Source organism: Gasterosteus aculeatus, chromosome 17 (assembly GCF_964276395.1).
Source record: "Gasterosteus aculeatus chromosome 17, fGasAcu3.hap1.1, whole genome shotgun sequence".
Classification (NCBI taxonomy): Eukaryota; Metazoa; Chordata; class Actinopteri; order Perciformes; family Gasterosteidae; genus Gasterosteus; species Gasterosteus aculeatus.
In genome coordinates this window covers 7,083,869-7,099,811 of record NC_135705.1, presented here as the reverse complement: position 1 = coordinate 7,099,811, position 15,943 = coordinate 7,083,869, and the positions used below count along the sequence as shown (strand labels likewise).

General features: G+C 42.8%; 1 protein-coding gene across 2 annotated transcripts in view; it reads left to right on the top strand.

The window, feature by feature from the left end:
- Window positions 1–15,943, top strand: part of foxj3 (forkhead box J3) — a 59,605-nt gene that overhangs the window by 4,854 nt on the left and 38,808 nt on the right. The window contains exon 2 of one of the 2 annotated variants that reach the window (XM_078091842.1): window positions 2,746–2,788. The exons of the other annotated variant lie outside the window; for it this stretch is intronic. The gene's annotated coding sequence lies outside the window, so the exon portion shown is untranslated. The remainder of the gene's footprint in view (window positions 1–2,745; window positions 2,789–15,943) is intronic. 2 annotated transcript variants of the gene reach the window in all.

Genomic DNA, 15,943 nt, shown 5'->3' with positions numbered 1-15,943 from the left:
AATAACCGCATCGTAACGAATAAGACTGGCTTGACTTTAGTGTGGCTTGAAGGAATTTATACTTATCATATGGTTGTCCTTAAGTTTGGATAAGCCCTCTGCATCAGTTCTTTTTTTTTTTTTTTTTTTGTTCTTTACTCTGTAGAAGTAATTGATATGCTTATGATTCTCACCCTTTGGAGACGTTCAAGCTGTGTGCAGGAAGAGGAGCTTGCTAAGCTGACACAGCTTAAGTAATAAGAACGGGGCTTCAGTATCTGTTTTAATCATTAAGCCCCCTCCTGTGGCAGACAGAAAATCTACTTTCAGGAGGTGAAACGGCGGAGTACCTAGACAGTTTTAATATAGAATAGATTGGTCTTTCAGTCAGTTTTTCAACTAAGAAATTTGACCCCCCTCCCAAATGGTGGCTCCAACAATTTGTGAGCAGCTCTGTCCCCACATCAGCAGCCATAGAGCTGTCATTCGCAACCGCTCCTGTACTAAAGTCCCATAGAGAAATGACAATTTGATACCATTGTATTCGCAATCTGCTCCCCTCTGTGGACTGCATGTGTTTCATGACAATTTAGAGATCCCATGCTACCATGACAATGGCAAGTATAGATTGTCATAAACCTGATTGACAATGTGGTAATCAGTGTTCTGTGAGGAGGTGATTTGTGCATGCTGACTAGCATAGATAAACCATGTAAATATTGCACAGTTCACCAGACCTTCTAGATATACTGACCTTTGATTTAAAGCAATATGATGGTTGTCTTGTCAGCTGCGAATGTATAGCCACCTAACAAATGGAACAGACCTGGAGAAGAAAAGTGGGAATGAAGTTCCCCTTTAATTTACCTGCAGAAGAGGGTGGTGTCCGGTGAGATAATCCCTTCTGCAATACTACTTGTTTACTGCAGACCTATTCGTATTGGTAAAGGGAGCTTGTGATGTAAATTGTGATTATTTGGTGTGTGTGCGTGTGCGTGCGCGCGTGCAGCAATGTTGTACGAGTGAATCATTTCTCACATGTTTGAATGTCAAACTGCAGTCTCCGAGGGGAAAGTCAGATGGGGTCAGGTTTAATTTAGAGCACAGCCCTAAATCTGCTTGGTAGGTTAAATGGGAGACTACATGTATGTTCCCATATTGTGACCGTAAACTGCTGAGACTCCTCATTCACCATGAAATCACAAAACGGGGCACATTTCAAAAGCCCCGTGTCTGTTGATCAGACTAATAGCTGTGTAACTCTCCATTTGTTTTGTGACTTCAGACCACGTTACTGTGTGCCGTTCCAAAAATAGCTCCATGTAGAAGTTGGAGACGGTGTGATGTGGTGTGTGAGGCCCACGATCTGTCGGCCATTCCAAATATTGCAGATGTGGTGTCTGTTGGGAAGGAGCTGTGGTGGATCTGTTTGACACCGTGATTTAACACTTTATTGTGGCCTCGTTGTCGCCTGCCCGCTCAGCATAATTGCAAGTTGAAACCTCTCTGTTGTTGTCACATGCTGATTTTTTTCCTGCAAGAAACCTGATGGATTACACTTAAATGTGGTACTTGGAGTCTCCATCTGTGATTCAGAAAACCCTTAAGGGAAGCCAAGGATTCTCTCGGTGGAGTTGGAGGAAGTGTTGATCTGTGTGGACCGGGAAGCCCACAGAAATAATGGCTGGCTCCGGCCCCCATTGTTTCCCACCCCATCTTTCTTCCTCTCACACAAAGTAATTCGCTTGATTATTGTTTCGTTTGTGTCCCCACTTATTTTTGTTCATCTCTCTCTCTCTCTCTCTCTCTCTCTCTCTAAGCCTGCTGTGCTCTTCACTTAGCAAACAACACGTCTGTGGAGAATTCAGAAGAATGCATCTTGTTACTCAGATGAGTCATACTTCCTCTGGCCTGCATGCCTCTCCCTCGGGTGATGAATGAGAGGGCGGAGAGGTTAGCTGGAGGAGGGGCTCCATAGCTGAGGCGACGTGGTTCGTGCCAGTTTGCCCAATATAATTAGGAAAGCATTGGTGTGCTGGTCACGGGGCGTGAGATGTGCACATTAGTGCCACCTCAAAATGTGGTCGTCCCGAGGTGGCTGTGTGACCCACGGCTTTGACCAGGCTGAGTCACCAACAAGTGTTTGGAAATCTCATCCCTGCTCTGATCCCACAAGTCAGCCTCGCTGCCAAAGTGCTGTGGGCCCCCCCCCACTTGTCTCCCCGGGGCCCTTTGCTCTGGAGAGAATCGAGAAGGCACCTGCAATCTGAGAGATCTGCTGAAGGGAAGTGCTGGGATGTTAACACTGGAGGAGTTGGCTTGCAGTTACTTGGCTTAAATGTTCCTCAGGAGGCCTGACTACAATATTAATTCATGACGCCGTTAAGTGTGCAAAACTTTTTTTTATATATATTTTTTTAGTTTGAATTCTCTAAATTTCAACATCCCATTTTGCTTGATATGGCGTTGTTGCACAAAATGCAGAGTTGTTCAGTGTTTCCCCTAGGTTTACAACTTTAATAGTGGGGTTAGAAGGGAGTAGTACTAGCAGTAGTGGTCGGGCGAACGGTTTGGCCGACCGGAGAAGAGGGTGGGTGGGGGTACGCTGTTGTTGAATAAACCTGATTATCTTTCATAATACTAATGGAACGGTATCAGTATACCATTAGGTCTCTCAGCCCTGCCCATACCTGCTCTGCTTGGTCCCCTGCCAAAATCTATGACTCACAGGAGACTGATTGACCTACTTTTTTTTTTTTCTTTTAGGATTGCCAGAAGATCTTTTTGTGTTTGCAAGGCAACACAGTGGGTAAATATAAGTCAATTAAAATGCACTTAATGCACCCATTTTTGGATTTAAGCACCTTAAGGCTGTGTCAGCATGGCAGCAACCTCTGAGGAATCCCTTCATTATCACAAGGAAAGAGAATATGTAGTAAACAGTTGGTATCTCATTAAAAGCAAACTGAGTTTAAGGCCACGCTGGCTCTCATCAAGCTAATTTAACAATATAACTCACTTAGGTGCTCTCATACTCCTGAAATTTCTGTGCTTTTATATCACACGTTCCAAGTCTCTCCAGGTTGTCAGATTGTGGTCTCTACATGTAGACAAAGCATTTATCTACACAAATCAGGGAAAGTTGTGTCAAGGCCTTGTCTTTGTTTTAGCAATGATTGAGGTTTGGCTGCACTGAGACGTTAAAGAATAGTTGCTCTTAAATACTATTAGGATGAAGGCAGGAAATACAAATGTTTGCTTTTAGAAGGAATGTTTTAAATGCATAATATATGGTTTGCCTACCTCCTAAAAAGAAAACAAGGAAGGGATCAGAGGCCATAGGATCACTCAGATGGTTTGAGCAGTTTTTTTGATTGGAAAAAGCTGCAGCCTTGCAGCAGATGGAATTTCCACTTTAATCGCTAATTGCCGTTTTTTTGGTCGTGTTGTCTCTCATTGAAGCAGGAACAAGCTGTGCAGCTGAATGCAGTGTCTTGGCTGCTCTTTTCTCTTCTACGAGGCTTTGCTGCTTTGATATGTCAGTTTTGTTTTAGTCTGCCGCCTTCGCCTTGACACGATTGGCCCCACTTGCTCCGACCTCCTGGAAACCCCCTGGCATGCCCGCCCCAGGGTGTGTGTTCAGTCATTTATTCGGCTTCCTCCAAAAGACTGCCATGCCTTCACTTCCCCCTAGTTTGCCTCCTCTTAATAAGATGCAGAATGCAGAGCAGCGTTTGGTCTGAAAGGCTTAGCATTTGGCAGGGGGGAGGGGAGGCGAGGGGGGTTCTGGGGTGTACAGTGGGGGGTAGGGAGGGACTGAGCATGCAGACTTTAATGACCTAATGTGCGCTGTACAGCCAGGATACATAAGTTCTGCAGGCAGCTTGCAGTGGTCACATTTCTGCCCTTTTCTTTGAGTCCATTAAAGGAAATCCAAAATGTATGCTCCGTCTTAAAAAGGACAATAATTGGAGAGGAACAAAGTCTTTGATTAATGCTGATTGCTGCTTCCATGTATGCCCAATAATCCCTAGAAGTAATCCGAATTGACTTAAAAAAAAAAAGTCCTTGTCTTTTCTTCGCTGAATTATACTGTGTTTTTGCTGTTTTTTATGAGTTGCAGCGTCAACACTTTTACCAACACTAATGAAGCAAAATCTGCAATAACTCATCCCTTTATGGAGGTTATAAAGTTGATCGAATTCTGAAAGAGAGGTGTTCATTCAACTTTACCAAAGTTTTGAAGAATGTAGTTTGTGGTGCAGTTGAACTACGTTGTGTCATAAAGAGTGATGTATAAGTGAAAACGTTTAGTGACACCATTTTACCATTGCTCCTCTGATATGTGAAGTACTGTGCATTAATAAAGAGGGCTTCATCACAAAAACAATCTGGATGAAATCACCAGATTGATTTTAAGTACAAAAAATGTTCCAGGCTACTAGCTATATGGTTACTAGCTTTACGGGCTACTAGCTATACGGCTACTAGCTTTACAGGCAGGTAGAGGCGTTTAAGTCATTGTGCACGACAGATTGTAGTTCTACATTCTTCTCGTGTACAATCCATACGTTAGTTAATTTAGATGAATTGATAGTAAAGTAAGAAGAAATCCTCTCCTTTATTGGTATTCTGGCAAATGGCTTTTAAAGTTTTAAAGTACTTTAACTCTCTGCTTTAACTGTGTGGTAGAACACATTTTCAGTCGTCCTTAGTTATATTATTGAAAAATGTATTGACCAGAACCCAACCTAATTAAGCCCTTTCTGTTAATTTAATTTGACTATGTTGTTTCAAAAAGATACGGCTTATTGCTGTTTGTCTGGTGAGGTCAGTGAGGAACAGATTCAGGTCAGGTCCGGTCAGGACCCAGCACGTTGGGTGTCTATCTGCCCTCTTTCAGGGTAAGTCATGGCGCATGATGCACAACTTTCTCTGCGTGAGTCATGCTGAACAAAAGCCCCCCCCCCTCCTCCGTTTTTTGTTTTTTTTGCAGTCTGCTCTTTTCTGCAGTAATGTATGTGACATTTGGTTGTTGCTGTCTAAAAAGTTGAGCCTATTTGTGCTCTCATGGTTAATTGTGCTGTTGTCACAAAGCATGTGGAAGTGTCACAATGTGGTAACGCACCACCATGCTTCAGGTAAATGCTGAAACGACTCATTCAATATTTCATTTGTCGTGATTTAATCACATGAGGCTGCACAGCTTTTTACATTGCTGTAGTTGAGAAAAGTTTACGTAATGAGTGAATTTTTTTGGATTCTGATAACGCGCAGTCTTTGCTCTGCTATTTAATCTACAGGTCCAGGACAGCATTGAGATGTATTTACTTGTCCATTGACTCTGCTTCTTTTGGGGTAATTATGGACATAATTAATAAACTATTTCATAATTGTACAAACATGAAGCGTTGCAATAGAGGATTACAAATAAACAGATTACATGTTATAAAATGTCCGAAAATAGTGAAACATTAAAAAAGCTATTTCCCCTAGAGCCAAAAAATATTTTCAACTTGTTTAATTATTCCGAAACAACTGGCCAAAAACCCAAGGCGTTTGATCTACAATTACCGAAAACTACCAAATACACAATATCTGAACAGCTGCAACCAGCAATGCGAAAATCCCTGATGAATGACTTAAATCTTTAATCAATATTGGTGGCAATACACTTTGTTAATTTACTAACATGTTTCTCCATTGCACCATCAAACAATAAAAGGGAAGTTGGTATTTATCTGTTAAGTATCATCCAGCTGTAGCTGTCTCTCAAATTGTATAAAACTGATGATGGAATAAAAAAAAATAAAAAATGAAATGACCAGTCGAGAAAACATGACTTGCATAACAAAAAAAATGTTCATTGGTCTTCGGTGTGTGAGATCTCAGTGGGGTCAGATGGCCCAGTAACATAACTCGTGGTGTCGTCCTTCTCAGCTGAGCGGGTAATGCGCAAGGAGGCCACCAACGTGCTGGAAGCTTGACTCCTGTTTTTTCAATTTATTTCCTGAATATAGATATATTTGAACCGAATAAAAGGTCTTTCTATCTGTGTGTGTGTGCGTGTGTGTGTGTGTGTGTGTGTGTCCTGTTAAAGAAGCATGCATTTGTTTGCTCGCTGTGTCTGGGGCCCGAGGTGGAGCTCTCTGTCAGTTGAGTGAAGCTCTGCAGAGGCAGCCACTGGGAGTTGTGTTTCATCTCTTCTCATACTGCTCTGGAGCAGACATGCAAATCTGCCGTAATGAGCGCTGCCTGTGTAGTGTTGGTGGTAGTGGAAAGAGGGAAGGGAGGGCGAGGATGAACTCAGGAATTTAGCGGGAGGGGGGGAGGTGAGAAGCAGACAACCGATCAAGATAGCGGAGCATGGAAATTTAAGGGGTTTATGAGCGGGTTATGTCGCGAGCGCTGGAAGTGACAGGAAGTCTTCCCTCTCAAATGAAGCATTCATTAGCCCGCTATGGCGGCTTTCTCCCCTTTGCTGTCGAAACATCGAGGTGAAGATGCAAATGGTGCCACGTTAATTAGCCTTATCTTTTACACCACCAAGATGTGAAAAAAACAGCCCTCTGCACCATCATCACTGTTAACAAATGTAATGAGGCTTTTGTGTCAATTGTACTCAAAGTGTAGGATACTAAAATGTTTAATTCCAAGGTTCGAGCATGTTTCACAGCTTACTACAAAGTACAAACTGTTTGAGTGGCAGTAGCCTGTCAATGTTGTAAGAATCACAGAAGATGCAATCACATGATAAAAAAAACAAATAATCTTCAATCAAGTTCATTCAATTTTTCCTCTGTGGATTCTTCTGCAAATGGTACCATGTCTACTGGTTCATTCAGATGGATGAATACCGTTCTGTGGGTGCTTCCACTGACATGCATTCACACTGCAGTCTATAAAGTGTGTCATGAACCCCCAGTGGGTTGAATGCAATTTTTATTCACTCATGAAGAATTCAATTCCCAGTCAATGTCGTAATGCCTCAATCCAAGAATGTAAAGCACTCAGGATATTGACGAGCTCTGCAGATCAATTGGAGGTTAAAAGCCACTTCAAGTAAGCTGAGACCTACATTATGTCATGGGGGTCTTGAGTTTGAACACAAGCTATAAACTCGTGGATGTAAAACCAATGGCCTAACTCAGGAACCAAAGGATCTGTGGAAATGTTTTCTACTTTTCAAGACCAAATAATAAATGTCAAAGCCTTGACACACCAACAGTGTTTAAAAAAAACAAACTCTTGTGTTAAAGGCTGTGATGGAATAAATGTCCATAGTTGTAGAGACAACACACCAGAGAATGCCTCTCCAAATAATATACAATATAATGAGCTCAAGTTGTTGTTCATTTAAAGTTTCTTGTTTACCCGTCGGCCACACAGTTGTAAATGTATAACATGCTGTAAACATGTCTATCTTTAGTCTGTACATTGAGTACTTATGCTGCATTCACACCAAATCAATGGTTGTGGTCCTGAACTGCAACCAAACTCATTGCTGATGTATTTTTTTTAAATTTTATTTCACAAGCTGGGAGTGAGCTTTTGACCTGTCGTGGCCAATTTGATGCCAGGGATCAGGATAAAATGTCAGCAGCCCACATAAGCTCGCCACCTTACGACTTTTGAAATCAGAGTTCCTCATTGGAAATGCCGCAGCTAATTTCACAACAGTACTACAGTTTCTCCTTCCACTCATGTCTCCTGTCACACACCCATCTCAGATGGCTGCCTGGCTGCTTCGTCCCACTGAAGGTATTTTCCTCTTTGTGACGTGCTGGGCTGTCTCGCTGGGCGCGGACACCATCGGAGTTCCTCGCGGCGTCCTACTTTGTTTATTTGTCACTGGCTGACTGAAAGGTTGGCTGAGCTCTCTAAGCTGAGTGTTTAACAGACACAGAGTTTCAGTGTTGCGTGAGGTTTTAAGTTTTGAAATGCTTTAGTTGGTACAACTGGTTGTTAGGCGTGAGACAGTTATTGATTTACTGATTTTCCTCACTTTGTTAAGATCAAGGACCTCCTTAGTGGTGTCTATGTTGTTCGCCACTGTTTGAGCGGTCATATGGTGCACGGGGAGACGGGGGGAGAGTCCACTGCTTAATTAAAATTGGGAATTTTGACACACAAAGCTAGTAAATTCACATTGACAGTGACACATTTTAAATTTAAAAGCTTTATCTTGGTTCCACTGCAGAATCACACTGTTTTGTCTTATTAACTGATTTGTGCCCAGCTAATGTAGCAGGGTGCCCTGGATTTGAGCAGCGGAAGCCAAACACTCTGGGTCCAAGTCACGTGTCTATTTATTATGGTAAATCCTCTGGTTTTGTGATGACCTATTGTTGCTCTTGTAAGGTAGTAGCCTCTCAGTGATGATTGCATATTTAATGCTAGGAGAGATTTTGACTTGCAGCGCTTAAACAAACAATGTCTGCTGATGCACCGACTCCCCCTCCCACACCCAGATAAATAGCAACATTGTCTCTAGGAAACCAAATTATTTGAATTTATGTGGAACGGTGCAGGGTGAGGAGAACAGGTATGGACACCGACGGAATGCTCGAATATCATTAAAAACAAATTCCTACACGGCCTTAGTTTCGTTTTACTGCACCGCTCTTCTAATCAACGAAAGAGGGAAAACCAAGCTGCGCTCAATTTACCATGGAAGTCATCTGGAGAATGGCCAAGGAATGTTTCAGATTGTATAACACAAAACTATTCCTGGAGACATAAAAACGTTTGAATTCAACAGCTGTTAAACAGTCCCTGGAGTAAATAATGCTCTGCACATCTCCTGCATTACATGGTGTATTTTGATCAAGCAGATAATCAGCTGGTTTACGTTGAGCTTAATTTTGTGGTTATGGCTGTAGTTGTGAGTCTGAGAGACACCTGCACATTATGTTCTTGATGCAGTGATTTACTCAGGGACACTGAGTGCTGTCTGTTTGGTTACATGTGGTTACAATGCGGTAGTAAAGCAGCAGTTTGAACTGTTACTGCTAATCTTAATATAGCACGTATTTAACAACATGCTGTGTTGTGCAACTTGCACTGCAGGCTGCATAATCACTCGGGGGGGAAAGGGCATGAATTTATGGCAAGTTGGCCGCTCCTCAGCAGCACGACATGAAAACCGGGATCATAATTTACTACCGTATCCTGTGGAGCGTTTTCATTCAGAAAATGTGTTTTACGGATGACATTTCACAGACCGGTTCACTGATGATCTTGATGTGTTAAAAGCTACATGTGGGTGAAAGTGGGGGAGTACACATGACATGCGACATGTTATCAGTGGGCTGTGTTACTATCTGCAGGTACAGTACGACTCCAGGAGCATTTTAGGGAGCCTGTAAACCAGGGAAATGAGACGGGAGGAGTCAAAGAGTAAAGCGATTCAACAGCTTAATGATGTGGAGGCATTCGGCTCCGTCAGGCAGTAAACTCTTTAATATGCTGTTAATTATTTCTGAGAGATTGAATATTGATTAGAAAGCAAAATGGGTTTTAATTACAACTCCAGCGCCACTCTAAATGAAGACGATTTTAGTCCTTACGTGAGGTGATCATCTAACAAACCTCAAGCTATATCGACTCTGTTTGAACTAATTTTTTTACTTTGTTCTTTTTCGGTTGGAAAGTGAGAGTTCTGTCTCGCTGCTTCTCTCAACTCCCGCTTCATAGCTGCCGATGCTGATCCCCTGTCTGAATTTTAAAATTCATGACCTGATTCCTGCTGCATGTAGCACTCCGAAACATGCATAGCCCACCCAGGTAATTCCTTTAAATCACGCTTGGGTAATTCTAGCAGGGCTTCTGTTGTAGCGAGTATATGTTGCACTATAGGAAATGGGCTCAAACACAGTTCTTTCTGTCAAGGACGCCACCATCAGATTTATCAGTGTCACAGTGTACTGTTTGATGTAAATAATTAAATATGTGCTGTTCATTAGACTTTTTTTTCAATTCTCATCACATCAGAAATATTTAAAAATGCCTGTCACTTAGGGTTCAAATCACCACTAGAACTAATGATTATTTCTATGAATTATAAATATGCTGAGTATTAAGTCTGTAATAAAGGTTATAATGGCCTAAATTACTATTTATTTTCCTAGACTTGCTAACTCCAAAATATTCCGTTCAAAAAAAAAAAAAAAAAAGAATAACCAAAATAGTTGCCGATCAATCTTACCTAAATAGCTAAGGAGGGATAAATTGTCCTCCTAAGTGAACCGATTTTTTTGTTTTATGGACCGCTTTAAATTCCAGGTAAGCAGACTCGATCCCCCATTACCACACCGCTGGCCTCGGAGAGCGGCTCAATAGTTAACATCGACGCCGGCGTGGACCTAGCGAATGCAGATGAGGACTGGCCTCTCAAGATTGCCACGAGACGCTCGCTCTGCCGGGGCCTTAAGTGCTCTGTTCATGATTCAGCATGCAGAGCCTTACCGGCTGTCATGCAGTCGACCTCCCAGGGGGCCGTGTGTTAATGCAGGCCCCGAGGCCGTGGAACCGGGGTAATTGGGTTTGCGTGGTCAGTGTCGGGGCACCCCTGCCACCTCCAAAACAAAAGGCCACCTCGCAGGCGAGCTGTTAGGGGACAGCGAGACCAACCCCATCCCGATCACTGCTGTGACTCACCGCAAGCTCTTCATCTCTGTGTTTTTGAATTAACCTGCAGATCACACAATTTGGTGCTTGTGAGTGTGTTGCCGTCATCTACCTAGATTTCTCTCTGTACCTTTTTTATTTATTTCTATATATATATATATATATATATATATATATATATATATATATATATATATATATATAATCCAGCCCACCAAACTTGCATTAACATGGAAAGTCGCTGACAGCTGAGAGCATCTCTGGAATATCTATATGTCGAACTCTGCTGCGTCTATTCACCTCGCTCTCTTGAAAAGACACTGTCAGCATTCAAGGGTCACAAACCCTGTTGCTCGCTTAGTGGCTTCTCCAGACAGCCTGAAGCGGCTCAGTTGATCCACAGCCAGCTCCCCGAGCTTCCACTCCTCCGATCCTGTGTCCGTCTGCAGAGAGAGTGGCAGGCTCGTCGCGGTTTTCCGTCCGCAGCAGCTTTAATTTAAAAAAAAAAAAAGTTTTGTTTTTTTGGAAGATCTCCGTTCCGTTTGGCACCGACTAACAAGATGAAGATTTCTCTTTCCTCTTTAAGCTTTAGCAGGTTTAAAAAGAACTTTTAGCAAACTCAAGGTTTAGCTTTGCTTTACTCTCGCCCTCCCCAGCTTTTAACTGCCCCACCCCCAAAGTCACGCTAACGATTGATTTGATTGGCAGAATAATTATCAAGTTGTTCAACCACAAGCAAAATGAAATTGAGGGAGTATGGCAGTGGTTGTTGTCTGGCTGCACGATTGGAGCTCACGTGCAATCGTAATACTCTATAATACGCTATTTTAGTTTTGAGAGAACTCCAAAATAACTCCCTAAGTCTTTCGCCTCCAGGGCTGGAAAAAGTGAGGAGTCTGTCTTTTGACTGAAGGACAGGTGAGCCCGAGTTCCCACCCCTCCTTGTTTATCCCCTCGCAATCGCTAGGAAAACAAGAGCTTCTCCCACGCTGGATATAAAGACGTTGACATGGAAGGTATGACCCGGGTTTCAGTCGAGAGTAAAGATGCCAAAGGCTTGTTACCAGGTTACATCACTGTTGTTGTTGTGATTGTGCGTGCCAAATCTTCAGGCATAACAGAGGGAGCACACTTAGAGCTTCCCCTCCCATTTGCCAAGTTACCATCGCACTAAAGGAAGATTTGTGTCATAATAAGCCCCCTCTCTCTCTACACGTGTGTCTTCTTTCTCTCTCCAGGCACACACACACACACCAAAGTCTTGCCAACACACGCGCACACACACATACAGAGACACACGCTAAAGTCTTGCCAGCATTTAACACACACACACACCAAATTCTTGCCAGCATTTAACAATTAGTGATGGTATTATTTATTTTGGTCTGTTTGACTTCTAGTGACATTGTTTTCAATGCAGAATTCATCACGTCTGCTGTTCTGCTGAAGCGCATGTGGCAGTACAAGCATCGCAAGCCATAATGATGTAGCTGAGCAGGCACACGCTGTTGGTGTTTTGCCCGTGATGGATGCATGACCGCTGTAAAAGGGGATTAATCACAGAAATTGCAGATAAGTGCGGGAGAGGGCTGGTCTGGTACCCATTGACCGTCTTGTGTCCGCAAGCGGGAGTCTGAGCAGCCTTCTCTCCTCTCCGAGATGACAGTAATGTGCCGGTATTTGGAGGGACGTCGTTCTGGGTAAGCAGGGTGGTGCTCTGGGTGGAGAAGGCTACAGGTTAGCTGTAGTAGAGTGGTATTTGATATTGATTGCATTGTTATCTGAGAACGCAAACTAAGTGGAAAATCACACCGAACGTAGGAAATTAGGATACAACATGCAATTACTTTTTCTTTTAAATGGGAATAGATGTGCATTTTGGGAAATACCCTTTAGCCATTGCACTGACCAACAGCTACCAGTAACTTCACTTACAACCAAAAGTCGTGTTCAGAGCGAACAAGTCTGCAGTGGTTGTGATGGGAAACAGGGTGGTGTTAACTAAAAGACACTCCATGGCTTCCCGATTCTAGCTGCACAGATGTTTGAGTGGAAACGATGTACTAATTACTTGAAAAGATAAAAAAATTAAAGGTATTCCCCGAAATTATAACACATTTATTCAATTTGACAGGATTTCTGTAACGTGTTCACTGTAAAGTCTTTAGTCAAGCTTCTACTGAGGAGGAAAGGCAACGATGACTGAGTACAAGTAACCGCTGATATCTGGTGTGGATTAAATCCTTTGTGTTGTCCTGATATCAGTAGTGAGCAATGTGCTCAGCAACACAGACTCAACACGTGTCCCTTTTTCACAGGCTGAACAGTGAACCACTTGTCATGAGGAGGGTCATCGACTCGTATCAAAAGAGATACTCATGACAAGCAAAGATCCCCATTTTTAAAACCCATTTTACCCCAAAATAAGCACTGCATCCGATTTGCTTTCAATTTTCAGACATGGTGCAAATTAATTTATTTTTTATGTTAAATCAATCAACGGATGACGACACAAAGGGTGCGTGGAGTCTGTTTTGGTTCGGCTTCTTATCCTTTGCTATCAGTCCTGTTCTCTTTAAATACTGCTCCCCGCTTGAAAGGCACTGCAACTGGATTTATTTTCTCTTGAATGAAACGTGGACATTGGTTTTACTATTTGAACCAATCTTATTCACCCTTTTTAAGTCTCACACTTCCCTTTAGTGTGCCCCCTCGTGCCCCCTCTTCTGCTTCGGTCAGTAGTTTCCTGTTTGCAGAACGTTGTGTACTAGAAGAACAACGCTAGTTTCATTCATTGGAGAGAAGCTTGTGTGTGACAAGAGAGCAGAGATGTTGTTATATTATATCATATATATTTTGTGTAGTTTTTGTCAGATCTTGAAACTTCTGAAGCGTTTTTTTGTTGTTGATAATTCTAGTTATTCCAACCCTTTCTGAGGTAAAATGTTTAACGACTGCTTGTTTTGTTGTTTTATTGGAGATGGATAACCAACCAAAGTTAATTTCAAAACGATTTTCATACTGGACTGTAAAACAGAATAAACAATTTCAGTCATTTGAACCAGCACATAAACCATGTTAAGTATTCTGTTGAACTAGTTTAGGTCATATGTGATGTGGTGTCTTTGAGACGTTGATCAGACATTAAGAAATCAACAACTTTTACCTGCGTCCACAATGTTTTCAGCACAAATACACTTAATATTTGCCCACTCAATGAACGCTTGAGCAGGAGGAAGTGGAAATGATCTGTTTATATGGGAACATAAAATCCATTTCAATGTTAATTAGTAAAAACGGTGAAAACACTGCACCCTACATGAGTTTCATCAGACTGTAATGATCCAGCTGACCTGTCAGATGCTAATATTTGATTAAACCGTAATTAAAGTCTCCAGACTGGACTCATGAGGTGAAAAGGCTTCGCCGCCCCATCGCTGCCTTTCCCCACAGTTGGATTGACGAAGCCTAATAAAGTCGGGACAAATCGCTGTTCAGGTTGCTCGTGCAAGTAGTAACATCCCATCCCAACTGTGGAGATAGGAATCGAAGTGGAGGCTTCTGGCAACAACATCCAGTGTTGCTGTCACTGCGAAGAAGAAAAGGCCTCGCCTCACAACTTACAAAACACCGCTACACTCCGGTGTGTTTACCAAGCAGAAAAACAATATCATATTTAATAAGGTTTTTAGTCATAAATGTTTCTTCAAGGAATATATATATATCTCACATTAAAGTAATTAAACATACCTGCTGCATTATATTTAATGTTGGGGTGGATACTAATTTCCATTATATGAACCATTGAAAATCACTAAGTGCCCTTCAGTGTAGCAGTATCACACCTGAAATATTTATTTCATCACGGGCCGTGCATCGTTAGCAGCCACTTTAAAGTTTTAGTACCCTTAAGAACACATGAATTTTGCAACAGTCTGGATGGGGAACAACTCTTATTTCTGTGACGCAGTTGCTGACGTGCCATCTCAGAAGGCACTTGCCAAACACGATGAAGTAGACGCAATCTGCCGTGTTGTGTAAAGTAATCCCTTGTTACAAAACGCGTTGGCCTCATTGGAGTTCCTTGAATGAAATGGGGCTTGCCACATGTGTAAGAACCATGCTGTCAGCGTGAGCGAACCACTTGACCAAACACGATCACAGAGCCGCTGTCGGCAGCAGGAGCGTTGTTAATGCTTCCTGTCAGGAATTTAGAGGAGGTGAGATGTTTTTAAAATGTGTGCGTTTAAAAAAAAAAAAGAATCCTCTGAGGATGAATAGAATTTCATGAATGAATAGAGAATTTGTTTGACCATCCATTTCTCTCCCTCTTCCCTCAAAATCGCTCAGTCTTTCTACTATTTCTTGTGACCGTAAAGAAGCGGCCGAACTCTTCCCCCCCCCCCCCCCCGGCTCTCCTGACATGAAGCAGGCTCACAGTCAGCCCTGTCGTGGCAGCAGGCTGGGGCATGTCCCCGCTCTGACTGTCAGGTCAGAGTGGGGGACATGGGGGGGGGGCAGGGTAGCGGCGGCGGCGGCGGCAGCAGCAGGGGAGGCAATGGGGGGGGGGGGGGGGGCAGGGCGCCTTACTGCCCGCCTGTGATGCGCTTAATCATTCCTGCAACAGCCCAAGGTCCTCTAATTAAGACACCGACCCGGCCCTGCAGATTACGGAGCAGCTGGATCATTAGCGCTGAGGGTCAAATGGCATACGTCTCTGTGTAGCGGGCGCAGCGCATTTCCTCAGCTCCTGTCTCCGTCAGCTCGGCTCTGGTGGCCCCCGTGAAGGCTCTGCGTGCCTCCTCTCCTTTTGAAACTCCCATTCACAGCGAGAATGGAAACATTTTGATCCGAACCACAAAGGCGTAACTCAATGCAGGCCCGTACGCTGAGCTGCCGCGTCATCAGGAACACCTTGCTAAAGCTAATCGGATTTAAAACTGTGGTAATTGTGGAGGCGGTAGGTTCAGTGCGGTTAAGTTTAAGTGTATTACAATTATTAAATGTTTACTGATTTGCCAAGTTGAATTGTTTAGTAAAATTTCAGGTTGTGTCTTGTCTACGTGCAGTCCATAGATATTCAATTTGCAATGACATTAAGCAAGAAATCAATCAATCCAGAGAAGCTGGACGTTCTTGTTGCATTCATCGCATTATATGTTGACTGATTGTGACTGAAATGTGAAAGGTTTCCTATTATATGCATGGAATATGTCGGACTTGTATGATTATTAAATGTGCGGTGGGAGCAGATATTCAAATGGATGATAACATGTAGACCAACATTCAAAATCTAATTAGTGTCATATTGCAATAGGGCGCCACTCAAAGAGGA